We start from the raw sequence: 16,673 nt of genomic DNA, 5'->3' as shown, positions 1-16,673 counted from the left end.
TGGTAAAAGTAGGGCAAAGCAGTGGTTTGAAATTGGATAATATCTTAGATAAGTCAAGAGTTGTCCCAGTTTTGATTGAATTACTCAAGAATTCAGAAAATTGCTTCACAGAAGTTATGTTCTTGCAATCATATTCTGCCAGAGGCTTCCAGCAGGTGGTATATTAGGAAAAATATTTACATAGAAGAAGATAAAGAGTCATTTTATTTTCCTCCCAATCCATGTTATACCTTAATTGCCTTATGGAAAAACCCTTTTCGCCTGGCTCTCTTTCTTGCATGGAAAACAGATCATGAATGCTGGAAAATTGAACTGCAGTCTTCTGCCAGAGTAGGAAAATGCATTATTGTTGGGCTGGTTGTTTTATTAGAGATTTCTGCAGAGGCTGAATATCTTTATCTAAAACTCACAGAAAAGCCTCAGGCCAAGATTCTAAAAAATGAGAATTATTTACCAAGAATTTCTTTAGTTTACTCTTTTTGCTCCTTTTCTTTCTTTTCTTGCTAGTTATTTTAGTTTGGCTCTGTACAGTAGGAATAATTTCTACCTGTCACCACTTTTAACCACCCTTAATTCAATATAGCTGGCTCTGTGGCTTAGTTGGATAAAGTGCCTGTCTCATAAACGGAAGATCCTGGGTTGGAATCCCAGCGGGGCCTGCTGGTTGGATGGCATCACCGACTCAATGGACATGTGTTTGCACAAACTCCGGGAGATGGTGAAGAACAGGGAAGCCTGGCGTGCTGCAGACCACGGGGTCCCAAAGAGTAGGACACAGCTGAGACGCTCAACAACAACAAATTCAGTACAGAGAGAGAGCCTGCTGTTTTTTCTTCCCTCTTTGTGGAAATCAGGAATGATAGAAGATTTTTACCTGGATACACCTCCCCCCGCCGCTGAATTAAGAAGGAACCATGATCCTGAGTTTCCCAGGAGAAGGTAATTTGGAGAATTAGGACCCTTAAGTGGAATGTTTCAATAGAGGTGTTTTCTCTCTGTGTTGATTTCCCTTCTTGGGAGTTACCTCTTTATTGCAGAACCATAGGCCTTGAAAGGGTCTCCAGAGGGGGTGTTGAAATGGCTTGTTGCCTGAGGCAGGCACAGACCACCAGAAGGGTGTGAACAAACCCTTTCCAGAAGGGCTCCATAAGCTTTTATTGTCCATAAATTTAAAAAAGTTCTGTTAGAGATGGCCTGCTAACTTTTACTGTCAACATTTATAGCCAGTTACTATATCACCCTTAAAAGCACATCACAGATCCATTTCTAGGGATGTGTGCTATCCAACATAGTGGTTGTTTTTGATCATAGTCTACATTTTAACGTACACTTAAAGTACATAAAACCACGTGTCATATTTCCTAAGATTTGCATCTTTATTCGAGTTAAAATTACACACATGCATTTTTCTGTTGCTTTCTTTGTTAGCATTGGATACAAAGCATATACTTACACAGACAGAGTGCATATAAAGTATTGCCGTCTGGTAATTTAAGCTTATAAGCACATCACCTGACAAACACGAGTAATTGAGGAGAAATGATTTGGGGGAACTTATAGTACCTAGCGGAAAAGGCAATGGCACCCCACTCCAGGACTCTTGCCTGGAAAATCCCATGGACGGAGGAGCCTGGTGGGCTGCAGTCCATGGGGTCGCTAAGAGTCCGACATGACCGAGTGACTTCACTTTCACTTTTCACTTTTCTACATTGGAGAAGGAAATGGCAACCCACTCCAGTGTTCTTGCCTGGAGAATCCCAGGGATGGGGGAGCCTGGTGGGCTGCCGTCTCTGGGGTCGCACAGAGTCGGACACGGCTGAAGCGACTTAGCAGCAGCAGCAGCATAGTACCCAGAAGATTTCTTTAAATCTTTTTTAAAATAAGGAAATAGTTTCCAGTGTCCTGTCTGATGATTGGAAAAAAAGAGCGTTGAAGTTGCCTTTTAACCTTCCTGACCTCTTCTGCTCTTGTGAGGTTCTTGAGCCTCTCTGTTCAAGTATCCAGTGCCCCAGGAAACTCTGTATTCCAGTTTTCAAATGAATTCCTGGTGAGGGTCCTGCCAGCAATCATTTACATCATAGCATAAATAAGGTGAAATTCAAAGAGCTGCTTTAAGGAGCTGTTGCTATTTCAAGTCTTTATGTCTGTGGAAGGTGTTTAGGCAATTCTGGTGTCTCTGAGTGAGGGAGGGAAGTGCTCTGGAGGCTGGGGACCTCTGAAATTCCATCCCACAACTGGGCCCACTTTCCCCTTTCTATTCCTCTGCTCTAAGCCATAAAGGGGAAACTATTTGTTGAGTCCTATTTACCAGCTCTGGGCTTCCCTTATAGCTCAGTTGGGAAAGAATCTGCTTGCAATGCAGGAGACCCGGGTTTGATTCCTGGGTCGGGAAGATCCCCTGGAGAAGGAAATGGCAACCCACTCCAGTATTCTTGCCTGGAGAATCTCATGGACAGAGGAGCCTTGGGGGATAGAGTCCACGGGGTCGCAAGAGTCGGACATGACTTAGCACCTAGACCACCACCACCATTTACCAGCTCTAAGACTCTCAAAGCTATTTCTTGTTCTGTTGTAACAGTCCAGGTGTATGTACACTGTTTACTAGACGGCAGGCACACACTTCAGCTGACTCACAGTGATTTCATGGAGGATCACTGTTACCATCCTGAGTGATACGGATGGAGAACTTGAGGCATGGAAATGTTGCGGGCATGCTAAATCGCTTCAGCTGTGTCCCATTCTCTGTGACCCCCATGGACTGCAGCTTGCCAGGCTCCTCTGTCCAAGGGATTCTTCAGGCAAGAATACTGGAGTGGGCTGCCACGCCCTCCTCCAGGGGATTTTCCTGATCCAGGGATGGAACTTGTGTCTCTTTAGTCTCCGGCATTGGCAGGAAGGTTCTTTACCCCTAGCACCACCTGGGAAGCCTATGAAAAGGTTAGGTATATAATTTGCCCAAGGCTAACTGGGTAGCACTACTAAGTGGGTGGAGCCAGGTTCAATCCAGGCGGTCAGGGGAGCTCCAGAATGCACGGCATGGCTGCCCTTCTCATAGCTGTCTGCTCTGGTATCTTTAGTTTTTGCCTACAGTTTTATTTTTATTATGTTGCATGATTTCCAACATTTTAACTGTGTTTTTCATCCAAACTAAATACCCTATATGAGTATCTAGAGTAGCATTTTCGTTCTGTTGTGGTTTAGTTGCTCAGTCGTGTCTGACTCTTTTCGACCCCATAGACTATAGCCCACCAGGCTCCTTGGTCCTCGTGATTTCCCAGGTAAAAACATTGGAGTGGGTTGTCATGTCTTTCTCCAGGGCATCTTCCCGACCCAGGGATCAAACCCACATCTCCTGCATCGGTAAGCAGATTTGTTTTTTAGCCACCGAACCACGGTGGAAGCTGCAAAGAGTTGTTCCCAGCCCTTGTGTGCCAACTCCTGTTGCTAGAGCCCAGTGGCAGTGATGGAATTTTTCTCATGTAGAAGCCCAAGTTCTATCGACCCAAAACAGAGGATGTCTAACTTTTAACTTTCCAGAAGGGATATTTCATACTCCACTGTGAGTTTGTGATCCATGATGACCCTTTCTGCCCGATCTATTCTTTTTCTTAAGAGGGGAAAACGATTATAACTTTTTATTGGCCTATAGGTGAGTTACAGTCTTGTGTTAGTTTCGCATGCATAGCAAAGTGGATCAGTTTGCATGAATCCACCTTTTTTTAGATTCTTTCCCCGTATAGGCCGTTACAGAGTGCTCAGTAGAGTTCCCTGTGCTATCTATCATTTGTACTGTTTTTTAAGATTCCACACACAAGCAATATCATGTGATATCTGTGTCTCCGTGTCTGACTTACTTCACTCTGTACAACCATCTGGAGGTCCATCCATGTTGCTACAAATGTTATTTTTGTTTTATTTTATGGCTGAGTAATGTTCCATTGTATATATACCGCATCTTCTTTATTCCTCTGTCACTGGACGTTTGGGTTGCTTCCATGTCTTGGCTATTGTAAACGGCGCTGCTATGAGCTTTGGGAGCATGGGTGGTGATTGTGCCTGAGCTGTTCTTGATGCCTCTGGCTTTGCTTTATATCCTCAAACTTTATATGGCAGACTTGGCATTTCTGGGGATTACAGGAGTGAGATGTTGTATGTGTGAGAGTAACCCGAAAAGAAAGTCATTTACCATTTTACTGAAGCAAATATTTGAGTTTCAAAGACTGCACGGCTAGTGTCCAGAAGCAGTCATGTAGGAAGTGCCTGTTCTGTCTGTCCTACAACCACATCCTGGGGAGGTTTGTTTTATTTAGGGGGTGTTTGCAAATTTGGGAATTTGAGAAGATCTCGGTAATCAATAATATTACAAGACACTGTACTGATAGCACAGTTTTCAAGTACATTCTATTATTAATGGACTATTTTTCTAATGTTTACCATTGCTTTTTTGTTATTATTTTTATCTGAGTAAACTTTTATTAATTATAATATACTAATATGGTCATGCTGTTATGAGAAAATACCACAGACAAAAGACATTAAATAAAAGACATTCTTCTCTCATAATTCTGAAGGTTGGAAGGTCAAGGTGTTGACCCTTTCGGTTCCTGGCAAGAGCCCTCTTCTTGGCTTGCAGAGAACTACCTTCTCACTGTGTCCTTTTGTGGCAGAGAGAGCACGAGCTCTGTGGTATGTCTTCTTATAAGGGCACTAACCCCTTCATGGGGACCCCACCCACATGACCTCATCTAAGTCTAATCACCACCCAAAGGCCCCATCTCCCAGTTCCATCACATTTGGGGTTAGAACTTCAATATATGAATTTGAGGGAGGGGACACAACTCACCACAATTCTATGGTGTAAACATACAGTATTGTTATAGGTATATGAATTGTAAGTTATGACTTAAAACATTTTCACAAAGTGGCCAGACCAGCGTCTAGATCAAACGACACGTATTACTAGGACTCATCCCGCCGTAAGGGCAGCGCTATCCTAACCTCAAACACCACTGATGAATTTTGTTTGTTTTGAGCTTTTAACTGTTCATAGCAGCACTTGTCATAGTAGCCTAAAACCAGGAGTAACTGGGTGAGTGTGTGTGCCCATTTCTTGAAAACTTTTTTATTTATCTATTAATTTTGGCTGCACTGGGTCTTCGTTGCTGGACATGGGTTTTTTCTCTAGTTGAAGCAAACGGAAGCTGCTCTCCGGTTGCAGCGTGTAGACGCTCGCCGTGGCTCCGTTGTTGCGGAGTGTGGGCTCTAGACTGCAGGCTCAGTAGTTGTGGCGTGTGGGCTTGGTTGCTCGTGGGCCTGTGGATCATCCTGGACCAGGGATGGAACCTGGGTCCCCTGCATTGGCAGGTGGACTCCCCACCACTGAACCACCAGGGAAGTCCTGCACCCATTTCCGTGGGCTACAGACCTGGCCGTGGGACCCCTGAGATGTCGGGCGTATGTATGGCCAGCTTTACTGCTGAATAGATTCCCAGATGGGCTGAACCAATTTACATTCCCATCAGCTTGAGAGTTCCTATTGTTCCTTATCTTCACCACCATCTCATTTTATCAGTCTTTTTAATTTTAGCCTTTCTGATGGTGCATAATGGTATCATATATAGTTTGAATTTGTGGTTCCCTGATGGCGGATGAAGTTGAGCATCTTATTTTTTTTTAATTATAGTTGCTTTCAGTTAGGACTCCGTGACTTTTAAGCAGTCCAACTCAACTTCGTGTCATCTGAAGGCCCAAGGCATGTGATTTAACCTCAGCTTTCATTCTTCATTTATTTATGTTTACTTTTGTTTGCTCTGGGTCTTCGTCGCTGTTCTGGTATTTCTCCAGTTGTGCTGAGCCAGGACTACCCTTCGAGGTGGTGCAGGGCTTGTCGTCATGGTGGCCTCACTTGTTGCAGAGCACAGGCGCTAGGGTGCATGGGCTTCAGCAGTTGTAGCTCCTGGACTTTGGAAAGTGGGCTCGATAATTGTGGCACAAAAACTTGGTTGCCTGGCAGCACGTGGGACCATCCTGGGCCAGGGTTAGAACCTGTGTCTCCTGCATTAGCAGGTGGTTTCTTTACCAATGAGCTACCAGGGGAGCCTCCAGCTTTCATTCTGATGATACTGGGCAGTTCTTTGCTTTGAAAATCTTGCTTTTGACCATTTAGGTTCTAAACCATAGTTTGTTAGGTAATTGCTAAGTATATCACGTAGACCAAAATGGAATTCCTTGAGAAAATCAACTCTGATTCTACTTCCTTTATCCATTTGCCACATAGATCAACACTGTGGTTGGAGGGCTCCAGGAGCCCTCTCATCCCCCCCTTCAGGAGGCATGTACGTTTATTTGAACCTGGTGCTTCTCTGGGTGCCCTTCAAGCAGACACTTGGATGATTTTTCCTAGTGTCTCCACAGGAATTACTGTTGGGGAGATGAGTTCATACTTGTCGTGTTTCTTCCTGCCTTCCCTGGAGCTGTTATTGGTAGAAACCTAGAGAATTAACTACTTTGAGTGTTGTCATTGCCCAGGCCCTTCGTCTAAAACAGTTCTTTCTTCTTGTTGGGTCTCTTTGACAACCTCAAGGTTTTCAGAAAACCAGAGTACTCTTGGTGTGGTCAGTGTGTGGCGGTGTACCAACAGAGTTGATTGTGAAATTCAAGGCAAAGCTGCTGACTCTTGTCGGGCTGGTCTCAGGTGTGTTCACAGTAATCCCGTGGAGTGAGTATAAGCTTCTCCTCAAAAGGAGCCCCTCTAATAGCACATTTTCCAGGGAGATTTGAGTTCATTTGAAAACAGCACGTTGGAACCACTTTGGACTTTGGAAACTACATGTCCAAACCTGTCAAGCTGTCTTTCCTTCAAAAATGTGTTATTTGCAGTGTTTTATATTTGGAGTATCTCTTCTTTAAAATATTGGTTTTAATGTACTTTTAGACTTCTCTTTGAGTTTTGTGCTTAGACTGGCTATTACAGAATCCCTCTTTTTAACTTCCAGGAGAGAACAGCAAATTCAATGACCTACTCACTTCCTGGCAGGTAGCTTTTTGGACGTCTGGGATTTGAAATAGTACTTCACTTTGATTAGAAGTATGCGCTTCTATTTTCTATTAATGAAGTACCAGATAATTATTAGACACATCTTCTAGGGGTGAGTGAGCTTTCTAGGGGTGGCTGATTCATTTTGGGATCCCTGCCGAGATGGTCATTAAGAAATGCCAGCCAGGGAATAACTGCTCTGTTTGGTATGGAATCAAGACCACTTCATTTCTCTTGGGCTGAGAAACTAAGACCACATGTGTGGTGCGCGTGCTTGCTCATGTACACACACACATGTGGTTACACACATACATACACACACAGACACACACACACACACCCCAGCAATGAAGAGAGAACGCCTGTCAAGCAGTCTGGGCTTGGATCACCTGCCTCTCAGTAAACCCCATGAAGTCCCCTAAAAGCCACCTCCCTCAATTCCTCTCGACCCTCTTGGTTCCGTGGTGGACAGCAGGCTGCTCTTAGAGCTCTATTTGGCCTCTTGTTACTAACTTGCTGCTGCTGCTGCTAAGTCTCTTCAGTCGTGTCCGACTCTGTGCGACCCCATAGACGGCAGCCCACCAGGCTCCCCCGTCCCTGGGATTCCAGGCAAGAACACTGGAGTGGGTTGCCATTTCCTTCTCCAGTGCATGAAAGTGAAAAGTGAAAGTGAAGTCGCTCGGTCGTGTCCGACTCTTAGCGACCCCATGGACTGCAGCCCACCAGGCCCCTCCGTCCATGGGGTTTTCCAGGCGAGAGGACGGGAGTGGGTGCCATGGCCTTCTCCTGTTACTAACGTACATGTGGTTACTTTTGATTGTCCTGCTAACTGATGTACGCGTGCTCAGCCGTGGCAGTCATGTGCTTCTCAGAGGAAGGGAAAGACACAGCATTGAGTAGTGGTTTCACTGTGGATTCAGAGATATTTATGTAAATAGTACTCGAGACAACTTTTGTGAGATGAATAAATATGGCAATTTAGATGTTTATGAACCGCTGTAAATCTTTTCTGCATCGTGCTTTGGAAAAAACGTTTTCAGATTTTCCTCCTTCCCATAGTCCCTTAGATACTTGGAAATAATTGATTTTAGCTGATTAAACATAGCTTCTCCAACTTATTTATTTAGAGACTGTCATGTCAAGTAACATTTTTTTTTTAATTTCAAAGAAATAAAACAAAATTTACATTTGGAAGTAACTTGTCATTAGCCAAAGCAAATGCCTGCTTGGTTTTATATATATTCTCTCTCTATAAACCACCTGCCAAATTTCCACTTGGAAATTCACACACTGTTTCCTCTCAGAGGAGTTTATTAGTAGACAGAAGGTAAGAAGACAAGTTAGCTTGCCTTGGGAGTATCTCTCAGTTACTACAGAGAGGGAAAGGGGGAATTGGTTCAACCATGGCCTTCTGAGAGTGGATCTGAAACTCTAGTATTCATGAGAGGTACCTGATACAGAAAATGTAACTTGCGGGTTCCACCTCCAGAGATTCTCATTTAGTATGTCTAGGGTGTGCCTTAGCAATCTATATCTTTTAGCCAGCACTCCAATAACTCTAACGTGCGTGGTCCAAGACCACATGATGTGAAATACTGATCTAGGACCTCCTATTAGTACATAAGTTTCCTTTGTGAGGAGCCTGACCATTGTGAATGATATTAACATTGTAATTAAGAGCAAAAAAGTGTCTCCTTAGATCTCATGATCTAAACTGTATGTCTTACTGGATTCCTTAGGAGGAGAACCTGAGATCAACATTTTGGTGTTTGTGATTCATTGGAGTAGTCTGAGGAAACAGAGAATGATGGAAGTAACATGGTGAAAAGCGCTAAGCAACGATGTGGCCTCAGCTGGAGGCCAGCTTTAACTGAATCTTACAGGGAGCTCAGGGCATGAATTGTACTACATGGCTGATTCCACCTTGGAGAAATAAGGTTAGCTTTTTGTACTCCTTGTTAGCCAGTCACTGGTGGTGAGCTACTCTGACGTGGGTGAAATAATCTGGATAAAGCAAAGGGCAGTTGTCCAGGGAGGAAGACTCTGGAGCCATTAGCAACCCGCATGGCAACATGGGGATGGATGCACCAGCCAGGCGAAAGATATCCAGGAGGGGTACCAACAGCATCCATCATGATAACCTGGAATCACACGAGAGGCTTTTCACACTATGGCTCCCATTCTTGGCTACCCTGGCCACTCTTGGTGTCATATATTTGTTTTTAAAGAGCTTTAAATTTTTGAAATTTTCAGTCCCTCAGTCATGTCCAACTCTTTGCAACCCCATGGACTGTAGCCTGCCAGTTTCCTCTGTCCATAGAATTCTCCAGGCAGGAATACTGCAGTGGGTAGCTGTTCCCTTTTCCAGGGGATCTTCCTGACCCAGGAATATAACCCCGGTCTCCTTCATTGCAGGCAGATTCTTTACCATCTGAGCCACTAGGGATTCCCCATCTCAATTTTTAAAAAATCTTTTATCAAAGCTGAAAAGGAAAACATCTTTCAATAGCAAAACCCCTTTGACCTTAGATTCACTCTGCATCAAGATTTCAGAGAAAGTAGCATCATGACTAGAACAGACCAGAAAGCTCTCAGACTGTTGAATTCATCACTGGGTTTTAGCAGGGACAATGTAAAGCAAAGCTCTTCACATGGTCACGTATGATAACACCAGAGGTAACCTATAGATCAGCTATCATACTTTATAAGCTTGCTACTCTTATGATGCTTTTGTTCTGCTTTTTATAATGACAAGAGAAAGCATGGACAACAGATACACTTAGCTTTTTTTTTTTTTTTAAATATTTTCCTTCTGGTGCTTTAGTAAAAATTGTCATCCTACAGCCAAGTGTAGAAAATATGGTAACCTCCTTTGTCAATTTTGTCTCCTATTCTCAATAAAAAAAAAAACCTGATGGCTTCAAATATTGAATTATGGATCCTCAGGCTGTCGTGAAATTTTAATGCATTTTACTCAGAACTTCATTTGCAGATGATTCTGTCTCATGCTTCTTGTAACGATATTGCTTGTGGGGGATGTTCCTTTGTTTAGGACTTTCAATGAGAAATATGTTGTTCTGGAGACGATTGAACTGGTTGTCATTGGTTACTTGGCTGTATTAAACAAAACAGACTCTTCTAAACTATGTTCTGTGGGACATTAATATCTTTTGTACTGTGTTATATAGAATATGAGTCCCGTGGTCAAATAATTTTGGAGGTGAGGAGCTTCATGTGCTGTATTTCCTTCTAGGAGATTCATGAAGCACTTTGGCCTGTTGAAGGCTCTACATATCCTGCGGGAAAGAGAACTATTTATTTTTGTTTGGCTGATTATTTCTCAAACCTACTTGCTCACAGAGCTGCTTATCATGGCTGTGCCTTCCTTTCTATTTTTTCGGAATACACATTACCAGCTTACAGAACTAATGTTCTGTAGAGCATGTTTTGGAGAATACCGAAATGAAACTTTATTCCTCATCATGTATTATCAGGGTTTTTTTTTTTTTTTTCATTCATGGAAAATTTTATTTTATTTTATTTTATTATTATTATTTTTTTTCCAGTGGGTTTTGTCATACATTGATATGAATCAGCCATGGATTTACATGTATTCCCAATCCCGATCCCCCCTCCCACCTCCCTCTCCATCCGATTCCTCTGGGTCTTCCCAGTGCACCAGGCCGGAGCACTTGTCTCGTGCATCCCACCTGGGCTGGTGATCTGTTTCACCATAGATAATATACATGCTGTTCTTTTGAAATATCCCACCCTCACATTCTCCCACAAAGTTCAAAAGTCTGTTCTGTATTTCTGTGTCTCTTTTTCTGTTCTGCATATAGGGTTATCGTTATCACCTTTCTAAATTCCATATACATGTGTCAGTATGCTGTAATGTTCTTTATCTTTCTGGCTTACTTCACTCTGTATAAGGGGCTCCAGCTTCATCCATCTCATTAGGACTGGTTCAAATGAATTCTTTTTAATGGCTGAGTAATATTCCATGGTGTATATGTACCACAGCTTCCTTATCCATTCATCTGCTGATGGGCATCTAGGTTGCTTCCATGTCCTGGCTATTATAAACAGTGCTGCGATGAACATTGGGGTGCACGTGTCTCTTTCAGATCTGGTTTCCTCAGTGTGTATGCCCAGAAGTGGGATTGCTGGGTCATATGGCAGTTCTATGTCCAGTTTTTTAAGAAATCTCCACACTGTTTTCCATAGCGGCTGTACTAGTTTGCATTCCCACCAACAGTGTAAGAGGGTTCCCTTTTCTCCACACCCTCTCCAGCATTTATTGCTTGTAGACTTTTGGATAGCAGCCATCCTGACTGGTGTGTAATGGTACCTCATTGTGGTTTTGATTTGCATTTCTCTAATAATGAGTGAGGTTGAGCATCTTTTCATGTGTTTGTTAGCCATCTGTATGTCTTCTTTGGAGAAATGTCTGTTTAGTTCTTTGGCCCATTTTTTGATTGGGTCATTTATTTTTCTGGAATTGAGCTGCAGGAGTTGCTTGTATATTTTTGAGATTAATCCTTTGTCTGTTTCTTCATTTGCTATTATTTTCTCCCAATCTGAGGGCTGTCTTTTCACCTTACCTATAGTTTCCTTTGTAGTGCAAAAGCTTTTAAGTTCCATTAGGTCCCATTTGTTTAGTTTTGCTTTTATTTCCAATATTCTGGGAGGTGGGTCATAGAGGATCTTGCTTTGATTTATGTCGGAGAGTGTTTTGCCTATGTTCTCCTCTAGGAGTTTTATAGTTTCTGGTCTTACATTTAGATCTTTAATCCATTTTGAGTTTATTTTTGTGTCTGGTGTTAGAAAGTGTTCTAGTTTCATTCTTTTACAAGTGGTTGACCAGTTTTCCCAGCACCACTTGTTAAAGAGGTTGTCTTTTTTCCATTGTATATCCTTGCCTCCTTTGTCAAAGATAAGGTGTCCATAGGTTCGTGGATTTATCTCTGGGCTTTCTATTCTGTTCCATTGATCTATATTTCTGTCTTTGTGCCAGTACCATACTGTCTTGATGACTGTGGCTTTGTAGTAGAGTCTGAAGTCAGGCAGGTTGATTCCTCCAGCTCCATTCTTCTTTCTCAAGATTACTTTGGCTATTCGAGGTTTTTTGTATTTCCATACAAATTGTGAAATTCTTTGGTCTAGTTCTGTGAAAAATACCGTTGGTAGCTTGATAGGGATTGCATTGAATCTATAGACTGCTTTGGGTAGAATAGCCATTTTGACAATATTAATTCTTCCAATCCATGAACACGGTATGTTTCTCCATCTGTTTGTGTCCTCTTTGATTTCTTTCATCAGTGTTTTATAGTTTTCTATGTATAGGTCCTTTGTTTCTTTAGGTAGATATACTCCTAAGTATTTTATTCTTTTTGTTGCAATGGTGAATGGTATTGTTTCCTTAATTTCTCTGTCTGTTTTTTCATTGTTAGTATATAGGAATGCAAGGGATTTCTGTGTGTTAATTTTATATCCTGCAACTTTACTATATTCATTGATTAGCTCTAGTAATTTTCTGGTAGAGTCTTTAGGGTTTTCTATGTAGAGGATCATGTCATCTGCAAACAGTGAGAGTTTTACTTCTTCTTTTCCTATCTGGATTCCTTTTACTTCTTTTTCTGCTCTGATTGCTGTAAAAGCAGGGCTAAGGGGAAGGTTCATAGCATTACAGGCTTACATCAAGAAACAGGAAAAAAACCAATTAAATAACCTAACTCTACACCTAAAGCAATTAGAGAAGGAAGAAATGAAGAACCCCAGAGTTAGCAGAAGGAAAGAAATCTTAAAAATCAGGGCAGAAATAAATGCAAAAGAAACTAAAGAGACCATAGCAAAAATCAACAAAGCTAAAAGCTGGTTTTTTGAAAAAATAAACAAAATTGACAAACTATTAGCAAGACTCATTAAGAAACAAAAAGAGAAAAACCAAATTAACAAAATTAGAAATGAAAATGGAGAGATCACAACAGACAACACTGAAATACAAAGGATCATAAGAGACTACTACCAGCAGCTCTATGCCAATAAAATGGACAACTTGGATGAAATGGACAAATTCTTAGAAAAGTATAACTTTCCAAAACTGAACCAGGAAGAAATAGAAGATCTTAACAGACCCATCACAAGCAAGGAAATCGAAACTGTCATCAAAAATCTTCCAGCAAACAAAAGCCCAGGACCAGATGGCTTCACAGCTGAATTCTACCAAAAATTTAGAGAAGAGCTAACACCTATCTTACTCAAACTCTTCCAGAAAATTGCAGAAGAAGGTAAGCTTCCAAACTCATTCTATGAGGCCACCATCACCCTAATTCCAAAACCAGACAAAGATGCCACAAAAAAAGAAAACTACAGGCCAATATCACTGATGAACATAGATGCAAAAATCCTTAACAAAATTCTAGCAAACAGAATCCAACAACATATTAAAAAAATCATACACCATGACCAAGTGGGCTTTATCCCAGGAATGCAAGGATTCTTTAATATCCGCAAATCAATCAATGTAATACACCACATTAACAAATTGAAAGATAAAAACCATATGATTATCTCAATAGATGCAGAGAAAGCCTTTGACAAAATTCAACACTCATTTATGATTAAAACTCTCCAAAAAGCAGGAATAGAAGGAACATACCTCAACATTATCAGGGTTTTATAAGCAGCAAAGAACTGGTTCCACTCTTTTATCTTGTAAAACCTGCCTCGATCCCTTATCTACATGCAAGGCGTGTGCAAACAGGTTCTAGGATCAGAGTAGTGTCTGGAGAAAAAGAATAGGTTATTTGCTTCTGTACTGAAGGGGCCATAAAAACAGTAACACACTTAATGAGGCCTCACCATAGATATATTAGTATCCATAAAACATTTTATTTGGCCGACCTACAAGTGTGTAATGGCCAGTGAGTTTCACAAACAGCTAGTCCCCAACCTCAAACATTTATGAAGCGTCTGTTCTTTCTGGAGTGACTTTGCTAGGGTGAGTCATGCAAGATTAAAAAGAATATTAAAAATTCAGCCAAGGCACACCAGGGCTGCCCTGATAACAACTATGGTGTAATGTTTCTCAGTTCGTATGGATTCCTTATCCTATTCTCAGTAAAAAATGACCCAGCCGTGTCCCAACAATCCTTCATTAAAAAAATTATTTGGATTGTCATAGGTGTATGGCATTTCCTTTTTGCATCAGGAAAACCCTCTGTGAGTTGAATTTTTCTGAGGAATTTTGAAATGTAAGAGACAGAAGTGAATGAATATTTGCTTAGAGAAAAAATTGTGAGTCCTTGTATTATAGCAGTTTGCAGTTTACAGAGAACTCCCCTCCCCACCTGACTATCACTTTTGTGCTTAAACAAAAAGAGCGTGAGACCGGTAATACTCCATGCATGGCAGAAGTGGCTAAAGACTCTTGGGAAGCTGGCCAGAGCAGCCTTACAGAATTCAGAATCTTTATCTGTATTCACCTGAACCATTATCCTAAGTGACAGGTTCTCCTGGATTTTCTTTTTTGCACCTTAAGAAAGTTCTAGGAGGAAATCACAAGAAGATTTTCTCATTTGCTCCTACATCCTTCTTGCTTTGTTATGTTCAACCAGCTTATCACCTAGACTCAGCCACAAGCTTACAGTTTCCTCATCTGTTGCTTAGCCAGTTGTCACCTCATGGATCATGAGAGGTAGTAAGATTCTAGGGTATGTGTGTGTGAGTGCATGGGTGTGCAAACATGTAGGAATTGGTGGCGGATAAAGTAGTCAGAGACCATATTTAAGTAGAGTCCTGTATTCCCTGATGAGGGATGTGGATTTTCTCTAATGGGAAGCTGGAGGAACCTAGGATTTGGTTGCCTTCGGTAGAGTAGATGGTGAAGACACCAGTGGGAAAACTGTTATGTGAATATGGTGGACAGATGATGAGATCTGGGAAATGGATAGGGCTGAGGAAATGGAGGGAATTCCTGAGGTGGAACTGACCAGTTGAGGAGGTAAGGGTAGGTCCAATGGGTGGCTCAGATGGTAAAGAATCTGCCTGTAATATAGGAGACCTGGGTTTGATCCCTGGGTTGGGAAGATCCTCTGGAGAAGGAAGTGGCAACCCACTCCAGTATTCTTGCCTGGAGGTACGATACAGAAACTATAGATATAGATGAAGTTTCTAGCATCAGTGGATTCTAATGCTATTATCAGAGAAGAGAGGAGAGAGTTGGGTTGGTGGAGTGAGATGTGGGAGAGTCAAAAAGGTAGAAGTCACTTTAGGACATGATGAGTTTGAAGTGAAACATTAAGAAACGTTTGTTTAGTTAGTTCATTAAAAATTCTTTTAAATTGGAGAATAAATTGCTTTACACTCCTGTGTTGGTTTCTGCCGTGCAACAACATGAATCAGCCATAAGGGTCCATGTTTCTCCTCCCTCTTGAGCTCCGTCCACCTCCCTCTGTATCACACCCTCTAGGTCGTCTCAGAACGAGCTAGCTCCCTGTGTTACACTGAGACTTCCCACTAGCTATCTGTTCTGCACATGGAACTGCATATATTTCAATTCTCCTCTCTTCATTCATCCCATCCTCTCCTTTCCCTAGACTCAGCCACAAGCTTATCACCTCTTGGATCATGAGAGGTAGTAAGATTCTTGGGTATGTGTGTGTGAGTGCATGGTGTGCAAATGTGTCCAGTGTGTCCAAATGTCTGTTCTCCACATCTGGGGCTCTATTTCTGCCCTGCTAATAGGTTCATCAGTACCATTTTCCTATTAACAGATTCATATATATGCATTAATCATTTAGGCTGCATCCAGCTGCATGTGGGATCTTTGTTCCCTTACCAGGGATTGAACTCGTACCCCCTGCATTGGGATTTTGGAATCTTAAATCACTGGACCACCAGGGAAGTCCCTAGAAACATTTTGAAACATTTAGAAAGCAGTTAACTATACAACATTGTAAATCAACTATGCTTGAGTTACAAAAAAAGGAAAATAAAGCCACTTGAAATATCACTCCAAAGGACAGAGAAAGAGAACACAACCTGAGATTTGGATCTAGCGCTTGACAGTGTTTGAAGACCAGGACACAGAGAAAAGCATCCAGGACGCGGGTGGCAGCAGACTGAATCAGCCCTCACCGCTCACAGACGTTAGAAACGCCACGTGCTGTGACGGTCTGTAAGTCAGCTTCCTTCCACACTGAGCACCCCTCCATTTAGCCTGGGGGGAACCCCAGCTCACGTGTTTGCGTTTCCCTTCTTCTTGTGCAGTGCTGAGGCATCAGGGTACAGAGGGTGATCTGGTCCTTGGGCATCCGTCAGGGAGCGAACTGCTGAGGCTCCGTCGTTCCTACCCGACGCATTTGCTCTGCTCTGGCTGTGCCCTGTGCTGTTGCCTGTGGTTTTGATTAAACCCTCCCCAGCCCTTCCACTTGGGGTTTTGCTGTAAAGATTGTGGGATCATGAGGGAAGTATGGCTGCTCTGGGACCCTTTGGTATCTTTCTGCCTTCTTCTCCTTCTTCTAGCCCAGGGGCATCTTTTCTAGGGCAGAGAATGAGGGAAGTATGAAGCCCCCTTCCTTTCACTTGTCATATGCTCTCCCATCTTCTCCCCAAACCATCAGGTTCTCTTAAA

The 16,673-nt window shown here is 42.2% G+C and overlaps 1 non-coding gene across 1 annotated transcript; it reads left to right on the top strand.

Annotated features, from left to right (window-relative positions):
* Window positions 1-585: 585 nt before the first annotated feature.
* TRNAM-CAU (transfer RNA methionine (anticodon CAU)) lies at window positions 586-659 on the top strand. The gene has a single exon. It is a non-coding gene; the product is annotated as a tRNA-Met (tRNA).
* The last annotated feature ends 16,014 nt before the right edge of the window (window positions 660-16,673 follow it).

Source organism: Dama dama, chromosome 28 (genome assembly GCF_033118175.1).
Source record: "Dama dama isolate Ldn47 chromosome 28, ASM3311817v1, whole genome shotgun sequence".
Lineage (NCBI taxonomy): Eukaryota > Metazoa > Chordata > Mammalia > Artiodactyla > Cervidae > Dama > Dama dama.
This window is presented reverse-complemented; position numbering and strand designations above follow the sequence as displayed.